The 14,284-nt window shown below is 39.4% G+C and overlaps 1 long non-coding RNA gene across 1 annotated transcript in view; it reads left to right on the plus strand.

Moving 5' to 3' along the window:
* LOC144213879 (uncharacterized) overlaps window positions 1–657 on the plus strand; it is a 44,668-nt gene extending 44,011 nt beyond the window's left edge. The window contains exon 3 of the long non-coding RNA XR_013330151.1: window positions 592–657. This is a non-coding gene — a long non-coding RNA (uncharacterized LOC144213879). The remainder of the gene's footprint in view (window positions 1–591) is intronic.
* The last annotated feature ends 13,627 nt before the right edge of the window (window positions 658–14,284 follow it).

The following is a 14,284-nucleotide window of genomic DNA, read 5'->3' on the forward strand; positions in this document are numbered from 1 at the left end:
AATTGAAAAGCACGGAAAGACAATAAATGGTCTTTACATGCTTTTCAATTTAAATTGGAACTATTAAATGTTCTTTTTTATGGAAGTATGTGAGTTTTGTGGACCAGTATGCTATTTTCGTAACATAATTCCACAAAAAACGAACATTAAATAATTCTAATTTAAATTGAAAAGCATGTAAAGTCCATTTATTGTCTTTCCATGCTTTTCAATTCAAATTAAAACTATTAATTGTTCTTTTTTTGTGGAATTTTGCTAGTTTGGTACACCACTACGCTATTTTAATGAGTTTTCTGTATTACGTTGTTTTTACCATGTGATGATACGTAAGACCAGGACTAAAGTATCTTCCCCCTGCAAATACCTTGACAAATATTAATGCAAGTTGTGCAAACTTTGTGTCCCCGGAGGACGCCGAAGAAGACATTTCTTGTCCTCCTTATTAATAAAAAATGATACAGCGCCAGTGGTTGAATTGGGCTATTTTTAACTAGCGCTGTACGCCATAGTGGGACACTGTCATTTATCTCGTGGAACTTTTTGCAGGCGTGCAACTTTGCTGACATTTCTTTTTCTCTCTTTGTCTTGCAGATGTGAGCGAGCATTCTGCGCCAGGTAAGAGGCATTTCGGTTTTTTATTGGTCTCTAGAGTTCATGTGTGTAAAGGGTGGAATGTAGGGGTAGGGAAGCTGTGGTTCGGGAGACATTTGGGGGTATTTTGATGGGTTTATATGGGTCTATGCCTTTTTAAATCATATTTTTTTCTTCATTAGACTCTTTTGAATGCATTCTCTCATTGATACTCATTGATTAGCAACAGTGGGAGCCATATGTGGCTATTTTGAGGGGTGTATATGGCTCTACGCTTTTTAAATTATATTTTATCATCATTAGACTCTTTTGAATGCCTTTTCTCATTGATACTCATTGATTAGCAACAGTGAATTAATGTTCTCAAAAGAATTCAGAGACTTTTAGTACTTTAAAAGTGATAAAATGACAAAGAAATACACATTTTCATATATTTTGACGTATTAATTCCGGAATATGGCTCTCAAGGAACAATATTTGAAAAAATGAATTGTTTATGGCTCTTTTTGTCAAAAACGATCCCGCCTCCTTATCTATGTGTATGTATTTATGTGCTTATATATTATTATATAGCCCCGCCCCCTGGTGTAAAGGCTCCGTGTGCTTTTGCGTCTTGTTTGAGTTGTGCTTGTCAAATGTAGTTTAAAGGGTCTTAATTAAAGAAATAAGGGATAGCAGGGGATACGATGGGATAGATTGGAGTGTTGGGGAAATCTTGGGGGCGGAGCCATTGGCAACTACACCCGGGAAAGGTCGTGGCTAGGCTAGCGGGCTCTGAACGAGGGCGGTCAAGCGGTCATTTTATCCCCCCGTGTCAACAAACTAGTCCGTAGGCGTTATTCTTTGCGCCGCCCTTAAATAAATCTTTTCGGGTAGCTCAAAGACTGCGGGGTAATTGAAAAACAGGCGGCCATTGGGGCTCCACCGCTCGGTAAAAGAAGAGAAGAAGAACCCGGAATAATAATAAGTGCCCATGGGAATCCGCCAGATGGACGTTGACTGCGAGCCGAGTGGGGGGGGGGGGGCTGTCAAGTGCGTAACCCGTTGACGGACGTCCAATCACGGAGATCTTTTCGGACGATTGGATTGAATTGGTCACCTGTAAACGGCGGATGCAAACGTATTGGACGGATGTCGCCTTTTAGAGCCGCTTTCATTCGTTAACAAGATGCCGAGACCAAACGGCGACCAATCGCTCAGGAAATAGTGGTCTAAAGTTAGATGCTGTGTTTTTTTAATGCTAGCAAGTGAAAACCGGAGATTTTTTTCGTTAAATCTAGTTATATATTCTTAAATAATCGAGGTTTTCTGTCAGAGAATACAGAAAATCGTCATTATGAAAATATGGCTTTGTTTTTTCGCACTTCCATTGAGTCAAGACCATTAGCTTAGCTCAAGGGTAGGGAACCTATGGCTCGTGAGCCATATGTGGCTGTTTTGATGAGTGCATATGGCTGTTTGCTAACCTGTGAGCTAAAATATGGAAATTGCTGGTGATAGAACTGAGATATTACATATAAAACTGCTTTAATTGTCATTTTTTTGCAGTAGAATGCATTCTCTCATTGATTAGCAACATTATATGAGAATATTTTTAATAATATTCATGTTTTTCCACTTTAAAAGTGGTGAAATTACAGAAAATTTAAGGAATAAGGCACTGGTTTACATGTATGTATTTTGACTTTGAAATTCGTAGTATGGCTCACAAGGAATAATATTTAAAAATATGAATTGTTTACGGCTCGTTAATGTGACGCACAAAATTGTGAGTCACGTTGTTTGGCAAATATTTTTGAGGTGCATGAAAAGAAAATTGGATTTAGCGTCCACTCGGAGGAACACAAGTACTTCACCCCCCAGGGAGCGTGGCATATGGCGGAGGCACATTGAGGTGTCCTTACTGCGTCTGACCGTCGCGAAGCCAAGCGTCAGATGCTCACTTCACAGGACCACCACGCGCTTTGAGGTGCGGCGAACGTCCGCCAGAGACACTCGGCTTCCAACACGCTTCCTCCACCCCCCCCCCCCACCACGCTCGCTATTATTAGCCCCGCGTTTCCGCTTTTGTGATAGCTTGCCGATCTGGCCCGAGATGCCAGCTGAGGTGTTGGCGTTGAAGCCCGAGGGGCGGTAGCCGGGAATCCGTGACTGGACGTTTGGTCGCCGGTCTTTTAGTACTGTTGAAACCAGCTCTCAAAATTATATTTATGAGAGAGATTTTAATATATAAGAGAGAGAGTTTAATATCTAAGTACTGTTTAATATCGAAGTACTGTTGAAAACAGTGGATATTTAGATATTGAACTCTCTTGAATATAAATTTGAGAGCTGATTTCAACAGTTCTTAGATATTAAAAAGTACTTAGATATTAAACAGTACTTAGATATTCAACAGAACTTGGATATTCAACAATACTTAGATATTCAACAGTACTAGGATATTAAACAGTACTTGCATATTAAACAGTACTTGCATATTCAACAGTACTTGCATATTAAACAGTACTTGCATATTAAACAGTACTTGCATATTAAACAGTACTTGCATATTAAACAGTACTTGCATATTAAACAGTACTTGCATATTAAACAGTACTTGCATATTAAACAGTACTTGCATATTAAACAGTACTTGCATATTAAACAGCACTTGCATATTAAACAGTACTTGCATATTAAACAGTACTTGCATATTAAACAGTACTTAGATATTAAATTCTCTCTCATGAACATAATTTTGAGAGCTGGTTTCAATGGTACTTAGATATCAAACAGTACTTAAATATTCAACAGTACTTAGATTTTAAACAGTACTTCAATATTAAGCTCTCTCATGAATCAACAGTAGATATTTCGATATTAAACTCTCTCATGAATATATTTTTGAGAGCTGTTTTCAACAGTAAACTCTCTCTCACCATTTGACCAAAAGACCCGGCAACCAAACGTCCGGCGACCAATTGTCCGAGTACCTTAGGACTTGGACTTGGTTTGCTAGGGACCAACTCATCTATCATTTGCGATGACTACTGGTCCATTGTTTGAATGTCTCTAAAAATGAGTACGGCGACGCCATATTTCTTGTTCTAATTGACAGCTCCTTTGCCTCTTCAAGCACCGTCATCCCTTTCAAGTACAGCCGTTCGCCCCCCCCTCCCCGCCGAATCCCTCAAGGCGCTTCTTTCCCTTTTTTTGTTTCCCCGTCAACGCATTTCAAATGAGCGCCACTAATTAGTCAAAACATCAGCATTTCCCATTTTTTTACCGTCAGACAACCAAAGTGACGCGATTGGCCGAGCCAATTGACACTAATTACAGTAGGAATTTGTCCAAATGTCCTGATAAGTGGACAAAACGGGATATTTCCGAGTGTAGCGAAGGTGCCATTTTTTTCCCGGTAATGACCCCTGTCAGAAAAAAAACCCAGAGTGGCGCCATTTTCCTTAGAGATGACATCTGGCCTAAAATGTCCTGCCCGAGGAGAGCTCGATGGCGATGATGAAGAACGGCGAAATGGGCGGTCCCGTTTCTAGGAAGGTCGGAGTTTGCCGGACCATCTGCCATGTTGGCACTCGACTTAGCCAGGGCGCTAATGGCGATTTGTCTTTCAATGTTCCCTCTAACTTCTTAGCGCAATTGCACAGTACTTCGTCTTCTCTGCGCAGTAAATAAAATCCAAATACATATATATATTTTTTTTTTTTACCTCTTTCCCTATAATGGCAACTTTAAAGCATCCCGACATGGGCAAACTATGGTCTTTTAATTTGGCTTGCCGACATTGTCAAAACAATGTTTTATTTGTTTTCCCCAAGATGGCGCCATCTTGTGGAAGCCAGTGGCAGTAGCTGTGTCCACTCTTATTTGTTTTTCGTGTTTTACAGCCCTTCTATCTTTTTTTAAATGACATTTTTATATTTTTTAAGACATTCCTTTACTTACTTTACATTATACTTTATACTTTAATGATGAGTATGTTAATACTTTAGTCCTTATTTCAGTTTATGATTCATATGTACTGTTAACGGATGCACTTTTTTATATGTATCATATATATTTTAATATTTCTTAATACATTCCTTTACTTACTTTACTCTATACTTCTTATTTTAGTGAGGAGTATGTATACTTTAGTCCTCTTTATGTGTCATATGTACTGTTAACGGATGCACTTTTTTATATGTATCCTATAGCGCTGTCAACTCTTCCTAGTTTTTCATGTTTTACAGCATGTTTTACATGAAAAATTAGCAGGAACATTAACATGCACCTGCTTATGGCAGGTGTTATACTAGTGTACCCATAGCGACCAATCATGTCACTCACACTGGTACTGAGTGCGCTCAGGGAGGTTGTCTTTCTGCCCAGACCAACCAAAAATTAGAGGGAATATTAGCCAAAAGTAGCTCGAAACCAGAGTTGTCAGGGAAAATGTCATATTTTTTTCGTTATTGACTCCATTTTCAACTCTTACCCTGCTGTTTAATCATTGGCTTGACCGGACAGTTCATTTGCATACAGTTTTATCTCTTGTTTATTTTTTCGCGCCTGCCAAATTCATTCTCGGGGGCCGTAAAAACACATTCTTTGGAAAGTGCTCGCTATTATAACTCAAAACAAGAGTGGGAAGAATTGCCTTGTTGTTTTTTTTCGACAGTTAAAAGCTCAGAAAACATTTTAAATGACAATTCTTGAATGCGGAATGTTTAAAGTCCTTTAAATCTATTGATAAAATAACCAGGTATGTTTTTTTGTTAAAAAAGCTTGACCTTGTGAAGAAATTTGTTAATATAATGGTAGAATAATGAAAATAGAATGTATTTTTTGAGCTTTTTTAGACTTTTAAATCCTTTAAATACTGTTTAGATGCATTATAATGATTCGTGCCACCTGTTTGGCTTTTGACAAGATTTTGATGGTGTCAAAAATCACAATTTGGTGGTCTATAAGCCTGGGAAAAAAACATAAAAATACTTTAGTGGATGCAATGTGTAAAAGAGAGAAGAGACACTCGCTTTCCTCGAACCGAAAGGTTGTTAATTGGCGTTCGTGGCACTTTGCAACGGCGTCATTCACCCCTCTAAATTTAAATATTTCGCGGAAGGTGTTAAAGAAGTCGGCGAGGAAAAGTTCGGTTCTATCTGACACCTTTTTTTTAACGTTGCAGTTGCCATACACGGTGAGAAAGATGCAATAGGTGCCGGGGGAGGGGGGGGTGGCTGGCGTTACTTATTTGGGAAAAGATATGCAAAAATACGCCGCTTGAAAAATGGAAAGTGGCTGATTCACCGACTCTCGCGGCGCCGGTAAATTCCGCCGACAGAGTTATTGCTTTGGGCTTCGTTTGCTTGTCAGTGGACTGAGTTGGTTAATCGTCGACTCTTGTGATTTAAAAGTGGGGATTTTGTCATTTTTGGGGGGGTTTTAAGCGTTTATTTTGGAGTTGGGGTTAAGAAAATGATGGCTGAATTGAGGGGATGGCTTATATGAGCAGAAATTAGATTTGACGTGCATGAAATGGCAAGATAAAATGACATAAGACAAGAGAATGGGGTTATTTGTTTTAATATAGAGGAAAGATAAATAGGTAGAATGGTTAAGGACGTTTATTTTGATGTCTATGACGGGAATTCAAGAAAAAAATGAACCCTAACTTGCATAAAACATGAAAAAATGCACTTGTACCTTCTCTTGCTCGCTGAGGGTGCCGTCATCTTACCTAGGGATGACAAACAATAATTTTTCGATTCATAAAGTATCTCAGAAATATCATATGCGATTAATTTTCTCAAGATTTGCCCTTCAAAGTAACACTTGTGTACTTTCTATTTATGTTTCATATGTACTGTTAACGGATGCACTTTTTTATATGTATCTTCTACATTTTATTATTTCTTAAGACATTCCTTTACCTACTTTACTTTGTACTTTATACTTGAATGATGAGTAACGAGTATGTTAATAATTTAGTCCTATTTTTCAGTTTATGTGTCATATGTACTGTTAACGGATGCACTTTTCTATATGTATCCTATCTTGTGGCTGAACCCGCCCATCTGTCCCATTTTTAAAGTCAATATGGCCTCTGCCCGGGCCCAAAAGTTTGCCCACCCCTTAGTTAACATCTACCATCGTGCTTATCGAAAAAAATAGGACTTATTTGAGTTTCATCACCAAGAATTGTGCATTTTGGTGCGATATTAGCCACAGTCTTGCATAAGTGGGCTTAGCCTGTGCTGTGTTTTGGCCTCAGGCTGCAGATGCGCTTCCCTACAGGGTCTCGGGAGAACTTCAACCCGGACCACGGCGTATCACAAACGTGGACGTACGGAAAAGGTCGTTCTGCGAAACTACGAAAACTCCCGTGGCTGGGATAGCTTTTTTTTGTTGCAGGCACGTTTGTTTCAACGAATGGCAAAACATAAGCATCAATTATCCCGGTAAACAAGTTTGGCCGTGTAGAACATTCAATTAGGAATTAAACATTAATAGCTGGGGCGTAATTCGCCCATCCATTAGATCGCGTTAAACACGGACACTCAATCTTCTTAATAGAGCGTGAGTGACTTGGGACCATTTTTTTTTCTTGTTCGTTTTTTTCCTAAGCATGAATTTAATCAGAGAATAATAATGGCGTGATCGGGTGACAGTTTGTTCCGCAGAGGCTTTGAATCACGATACTAATGGCCAGTAAATGGAATCGAGCAAAGAAAGGCGACCGATTAAAATCAAAGTATGACGATGAATGGCGTATAGTTGGTGTTCAACTGGCGGCATGGGGCCAGAACTCGGCCCTGGTCTGTCATTTTAAGTATAAAAAGATGGCACTGTCATACATAGATCGAATACAGACTCAATTATAAACTAATATCTAAGAGAGTTTAATATCTAAGAGAGAGAGAGTATAATATCCAAGTACTGTCTAATATCTAAGTACTGTCTAATATTTAAGTACTGTCTAATATCTAAGTACTGTCTAATATTTAAGTACTGTCTAATATCTAAGTACTGTCTAATTTCTAAGTACTGTCTAATATCTAAGTACTGTCTAATATCTAAGAGAGAGATAAATATGTAAGTACTGTTTAATTTGTCAGTACTGTTTAATATGTAAGTACTGTTTAATATGTAAGTAGTTTAATATGTAAGCACAGTTTAATATGTAAGTACTGTTTAATATCTAAGTAGTGTCTAATATCTAAGTAGTGTTTAATATCGAAGTAGTGTTTAATATCTAAGTAGTGTTTAATATCTAAGTAGTGTTTAATATCTAAGTAGTGTTTAATATCTAAGTAGACAAATCTAAGTACTATTTAATATCCAAGTGCTGTTTAATATGTAAGTGCTGTTTAATATCTAAGTGCTGTTTAATATCCAAGTACATTTGACTGGCGACTAAAAGACCGGCGACCAAAAGACCGACAATCAAAAGACCGGTCACGCAAATCAACAGAACTCTACTATGAGACACAATGGCAGCCTATGGGTTAAATTTAAAGAAAAGACAAACAAAGTGTAAAAGGATTGGACATCCGGGCGACCAAATAACTTGAACGGGTCGAACCTGACGGGTGTTTTTTTTTTACTCCCGCCCAGCAGGACACAATTACGGCGCAAACAGGCGAGGCCCGAGCGAATGAATTCCCAGCATTATTATCTCAGCCTCGGCAAAGCCCCCGCGGGGTGTCGGGGTCGAGCTCGCGCAAGCGGCGTCGACTCGCGCTTTCGCCAGCCTCCGGAAATAACAACAACAAAGGGGGGGAGTGCTTGAATTAATTGGAGATTACTGTTTATTCGTAGCCTTATTGTTAAAGAGACGCATTATTAACGAGAAGCATAATTAAGCCTTTACAAACGTATTACAGAAAATGAGGTTTTGCACGGCAGCCATTTTTATCCGGCTTCTCAAATGAATGCCAAACCATTTTTTTGTTTAGGACGGGAAAAACATCCGACAATGAAGTTTACCGCTAACGACGAATCCCAGGGGCCAATCGAAACAGGGCGTCGATTGTTATGTAAGAAATGCGAGAAATATGTTGTGAAGGCTCATTATTTTTTCCTTTGCATTTGTTTACAACATCGAAGTAAGAGACATTGATCAAATTTGGACGCAAAAGTGTATTAGCTTGGATGTTAGCCACCTCTGGGGTGGGCAAACTTTTGGGCCTGGGGGCCAAATTGACTTTAAAAATGTGACAGATGGGCGGGGTCAGCACAAGATAGGATACATATAGAAAAGTGCATCCGTTAACAGTACATATGAAACATAAAGAGAAATATCGGACTAAAGTATTAACGTATTAATCATTAAAGTAAAAAGTATAAAGTACAATGTAAAGTAAGTAAAGGTATGTATTAAGAAATATTAAAATATATAAGATACATATAAAAAAGTGCATCCGTTAACAGTACATATGAAACAAAATGAAAAATAGGAGTAAAATATTAACATACTCATCAATAAAGTCAAAAGTATAAAGTACAAAGTAAAGTAAGTAAAGGAATGTATCCAGAAACATTAAAATATATAAGATACATATAGAAAAGTACATCCGTTATCAGTACATATGAAACAAACAGGAAAAATGGACTAAAGTATTAACATACTCAACATTAAAGTATAAAGTATTAAGTACAAAGTAAAGTAAGTAAAGGTATGTATTAAGAAATATTAAAATATATAAGATACATATAAAAAAGTGCATCCGTTAACAGTACATATTAAACAAACTGGAAAATAGGAGTAAAGTATTAACATACTCATCAATAAAGTCAAAAGTATAAAGTACAAAGTAAAGTAAGTAAAGGAATGTATCCAGAAACATTAAAATATATAAGATACATATAAAAAAGTGCATCCGTTAACAGTACATATTAAACAAACTGGAAAATAGGAGTAAAGTATTAACATACTCATCAATAAAGTCAAAAGTATAAAGTACAAAGTAAAGTAAGTAAAGGAATGTATCCAGAAACATTAAAATATATAAGATACATATAAAAAAGTGCATCCGTTAACAGTACATATGAAACAAACTGAAAAATATCAACATACTCATCAATAAAGTCAAAAGTATAAAGTACAAAGTAAAGTAAGTAAAGGAATGTATTCAGAAACATTGAAATGTATACGATACAATTTCCCGCATATAAATAAAAGCTAACCTAAAACAAATTCTCAAAAGAAAACTTAATCGTACCTATTTTACAACCCTAAACAATTTCTTGTTGTTTTTCATTGTTAATCCATTTTAAACGTAGCAAAAAAATCAATACCCATTCTATTTTTATTCCTATTTCTATAAAAAAGACTGCTATATTCCTCTAATTTATCATTGGATCATAGCTGCTATCGTCGCTAATGTTAGCCTAGTGCTTTAACGCATTGGACGACAACTAAGCATTTTTTTGGGGGGCGTTCCTAATGACCCGGTTTTTGAGTCGCTCTCATGCTATGCTACACATTCGCTAATTGATTTATATAATCTAGCGCTTCCCCCGGTCCTGGCCATTGAGCAAGGCCTTCTTCCCAGGTGGTTCGCATTTAGTTTGAACTTCCTGGCGGCTTGAAGCTGATGAATAGCTTTTATTGAACGGGAATACATTTAAGGATGAGGTCAGTCAGCACTTTCTGTCTCTCTCTCTCTCTTTCTGGACATCCCGATTCGCCGGAGGCTGTGCTCAGCATCTTAAAAAAAAAAGAAAAAAATCAAAGGAAACAAAGATGATAGCGCTGTCAACTAAATTTGCTGCTTTCCGCGTCTATTAATGAAGGGATTTTGATCCTTGTTCAGCAATGGAGACTTGTTTGAAATGGGAATATGTTGCGGTCATGGGGTAGTGGGACATGGTGGTCTTTTCTGACCTCCTGTCATGTCTTGTCTTGGACGGAAGTTTGTGTTTTGGACTTGTGAATGGACAATTTGGTCGCCGGTCTTATGGTCTCTTTTGGTCGCTGGTCTTTTGGTCGCTGGTCTTTTGGTCCCTGGTCTTTTGGTCCCTGGTCTTTTGGTCCCTTTTGGTCACCGGTCTTTTGGTCACCGGTCTTTTGGTCACCGGTCTTTTTGTCCATGGTCTTTTGGTCCCTAGTATTTTGGTCCCTTTTGGTCCCTGGTCTTTTGGTCCCTGTTCTTTTGGTCCCTGTTCTTTTGGTCCCTGGTCTTTTGGTCCCTGGTCTTTTGGTCCCTGGTCTTTTGGTCCCTGGTCTTTTGGTCCCTGGTCTTTTGGTCCTTGGTCTTTTGGTCCCTGGTCTTTTGGTCCCTGGTCTTTTGGTCCTTGGTCTTTTGGTCCCTGGTCTTTTGGTCCCTGGTCTTTTGGTTCCTGGTCTTTTGGTCCCTTTTGGTCACCGGTCTTTTGGTCACCGGTCTTTTTGTCCATGGTCTTTTGGTCCCTAGTATTTTGGTCCCTTTTGGTCCCTGGTCTTTTGGTCCCTGTTCTTTTGGTCCCTGTTCTTTTGGTCCCTGGTCTTTTGGTCCCTGGTCTTTTGGTCCCTGGTCTTTTGGTCCCTGGTCTTTTGGTCCCTGGTCTTTTGGTCCTTGGTCTTTTGGTCCTTGGTCTTTTGGTCCCTGGTCTTTTGGTCCCTGGTCTTTTGGTCCCTGGTCTTTTGGTCCCTTTTGGTCGCCGGTCTTTTGGTCCCTGGTGTGTTGGTCCCTGGTCTTTTGGTTCCTGGTCTTTTGGTTCCTGGTCTTTTGGTTCCTGGTCTTTTGGTTCCTGGTCTTTTGGTTCCTGGTCTTTTGGTCCCCGGTCTTTTGGTCACTTTGGTCTTTTGGGCCTTTTTGTGACCTTTTTAGAACAAAAATCTGGTAAAGTTCTACCTTGTTCTGGTATAAACCCATCCTGAATCGCCAAACTTTGAATGGTCATCATGTGTGGGCGGAATCCGTCTCTAACTTGCGTAGCGGCCAATCACTGAGAGCTCACGTTGAAGGCATACGTCTGCCTGATCAGGACCTTATTTTTTTCAGTTGATGTACGGCAGTAGACTTTAGGTGAAGGTTGGCGTTTGCGGTGGGCCATCTAAGAAGCTCTGGCTAAATAAAGCTTCAGTAGGGAAGGAGGCGCACGGGGACTGCCAGCTTGTCCAGCTTTTCTTTTGAAGGCCAGCTCGTATCCTCTTCCTCACGCCGCGCACACAATGCCGCCAATTAGTTAATGGGGAGGGGGAGGGACGGCAGCGAGGCGAGCCGTCTCCTTGCGCGAGTTTGCCGCAACTCGGAGCTTCAAAGAGAAGCGCTTAACAAGCCCGCCGCACATACTGGACGCCGCCGTTTGATGGCCGAGGGAGTGGAGGTGGACGACGGTAACGCCGGAACTTTAAAGTCAGTCGAGCGCTTGATTGACGGGAACAGAGAGACGAATCGTTTTTGCATCGATGCGCTTGACAAGGAGGAAAATGCCTTGTTATTAGACTTTTTTGTCTTTGCCATTCCAAACTGCCATTCCACTACAAATGTCAAATACAACACCGCTCACTGATTGGCTGCCAATCCAAAATGGATTGGTCCAAATGGATTGCTGTAGTAAATAAAAAACTTTAATATTTCAGCTCTCTTACTAGCAGTTTCCATATTTTAGCTCACAGGTTAGCATAGAGCCAGATGCGCCCATCAAAAGAGCCATATATGGCTCCTGAGCCATAGCTTCCCTTGCTCTAGTCCTTAACATTTAAAAATAGCAACAACTATGAATTTACATGCCACCATTTGTATTTGACAGACATTTTAGTTCAACTCACATTGTGAAAATAGAAGTTTTATCCATTTTAGAGAGTCTTTTACATTTGAGACCCCTCAGAAAGCTTCTATTAGTATATTTAACCTGCACAAGCTTAACTTTTTGGGCCTCAAGCCCCCCCACATAATGAACACAAGACCACATTTGCGGTCCAAAATCGATAACACCCTCCCTCCCTCCTTTCCACTTGCTGTCTTATAGCAGCCAAGAATACATTAAAGCCGCTAACTACCATAGAGTGGGAGGAATACGAATGTAGCGCATACTAGCCGCCAGCTTGCCCGCCTGTTATTTATCGCCCTTATCAGCCACCAGTCTTTCAAAATGTTTTTTTTAGGGGTGATCAATAAACCCAGACCGGATTTAGAAGTCAAAATTGAAATGTTACAAGGATTTCATGCAATTTAGTTGCTGGTTCGTATAATAATCGGAGATAGTTATCATCATTGACTCAATAAACAACAACAAAAGCTTAATTGTCATCATACCCAGAAACTGTGTATGACAAAATTGGTAGTACTTCTCCATAAAATGCGTTTTCTCGGAAATAGACTCAAATAAGTGAGCATTTCAGACTCGTAATTCGTCATTTTGCCGTTATGGATAGATCACATCACCCCCGAGTGGATCTCTTATTTCTCACTGTCTTTTATTTACCTTTAGTCAGCCACTAGGAGGCGTATCACCGCCAAATGTCTTTACATATTACCTCACCCCAAAGTTATTACACAGAAGGGACCATGTGTCATGCTACCGAAAGTTTAGAGTCCTGATAAATGTAGGAAAAACTGTCCTAAAGTCTATTTGTCCGTACTTTGTGGGTTTATCTACGATGTCCACGTACTAGCGATGTACTGTGAATATCCAAAAGTAAATTGCAATAACCCTGACAGAAATGATTTCAAATCTCGAACCCTGTTAGTCTAGCGTCGTGGGAAGATAATTTGTTGGACACGGCCAAATAAAATTCCACCGTAAATCAAATGCAGATGGAATCGGCGCCATTCTCCCGCTAAGACGAGAATCCAATCTGCTGTCATGTTTCTTTATGCGTTGCCCGTTTTTTTTGATGCATATTCATGAGGATGTATTATCTTATGGCGGGCTACCGTAATTAAAGGGTGGGGGGGGGGGGTTTCAATGATGAGTTGGTGGTACGCAGATGGGGCTTTCCGAAAAAGACGGAATCGATACTTCATTACAACCCGCCGTCCATGTTTTGTCACTGTTTGGTTCATCAATAAGTATACTTTAATATAATTACATAACAATACAGGGGGTTATCTGATTCAATTATATATATTTTATTAAATTAGCATGTTTGATGATATTTTTGCAAGTGAGAATCCATAAAAAAGCGGGAGTTTAAGCCCATTTAGGGCCATAAATCCAAAGAATTACAAGGTTATGGATTAATCTAATTGCATAAGCAGAAACAACAGCTGTAACAATCATGGCATATCAGGGATTGAATAATAACGATTAAGATCGGGACTCAAAAACAACTCCATTGGAAATAAAACTACTAAAGCGTCCTTCTAGGTCTGCATTTTGGGGTAAAGGTCAGTCCTATCTTCCAGTAAACATGTTACGATCCCAAGCTCAAATTGAAGGACCTCTCATACAAAAAAAACACTAAATCCACTCATATATTTATAATAATATCACAGAATAAGTCCAACAATCACTTTTGGCATTTTTGAATGGTACCCTATGCCTTGCCGACCACGCCTCGCTCTTCCCCGGCATATTTTTAGATAGACGGAAGAGTTGGAATCGTGGCTCCGCCTAGAGATAACGTGGGGTGAGCCTCGGGCGTCGAGGGCTGCCATTCCTCCTGTCACTTTCGATAAGAGGATGGAAATGGGAACGTTTGTCGAGGGAGCGGTTAAGTGCTCGCCGCTGTCCCTTTTTTTGCGCCACCTGTCTCCGTTTCATCGCTTCGGTTCCAAAT

This window comes from Stigmatopora nigra, chromosome 20 (assembly GCF_051989575.1).
Source record: "Stigmatopora nigra isolate UIUO_SnigA chromosome 20, RoL_Snig_1.1, whole genome shotgun sequence".
In the NCBI taxonomy this organism is placed as follows: Eukaryota; Metazoa; Chordata; class Actinopteri; order Syngnathiformes; family Syngnathidae; genus Stigmatopora; species Stigmatopora nigra.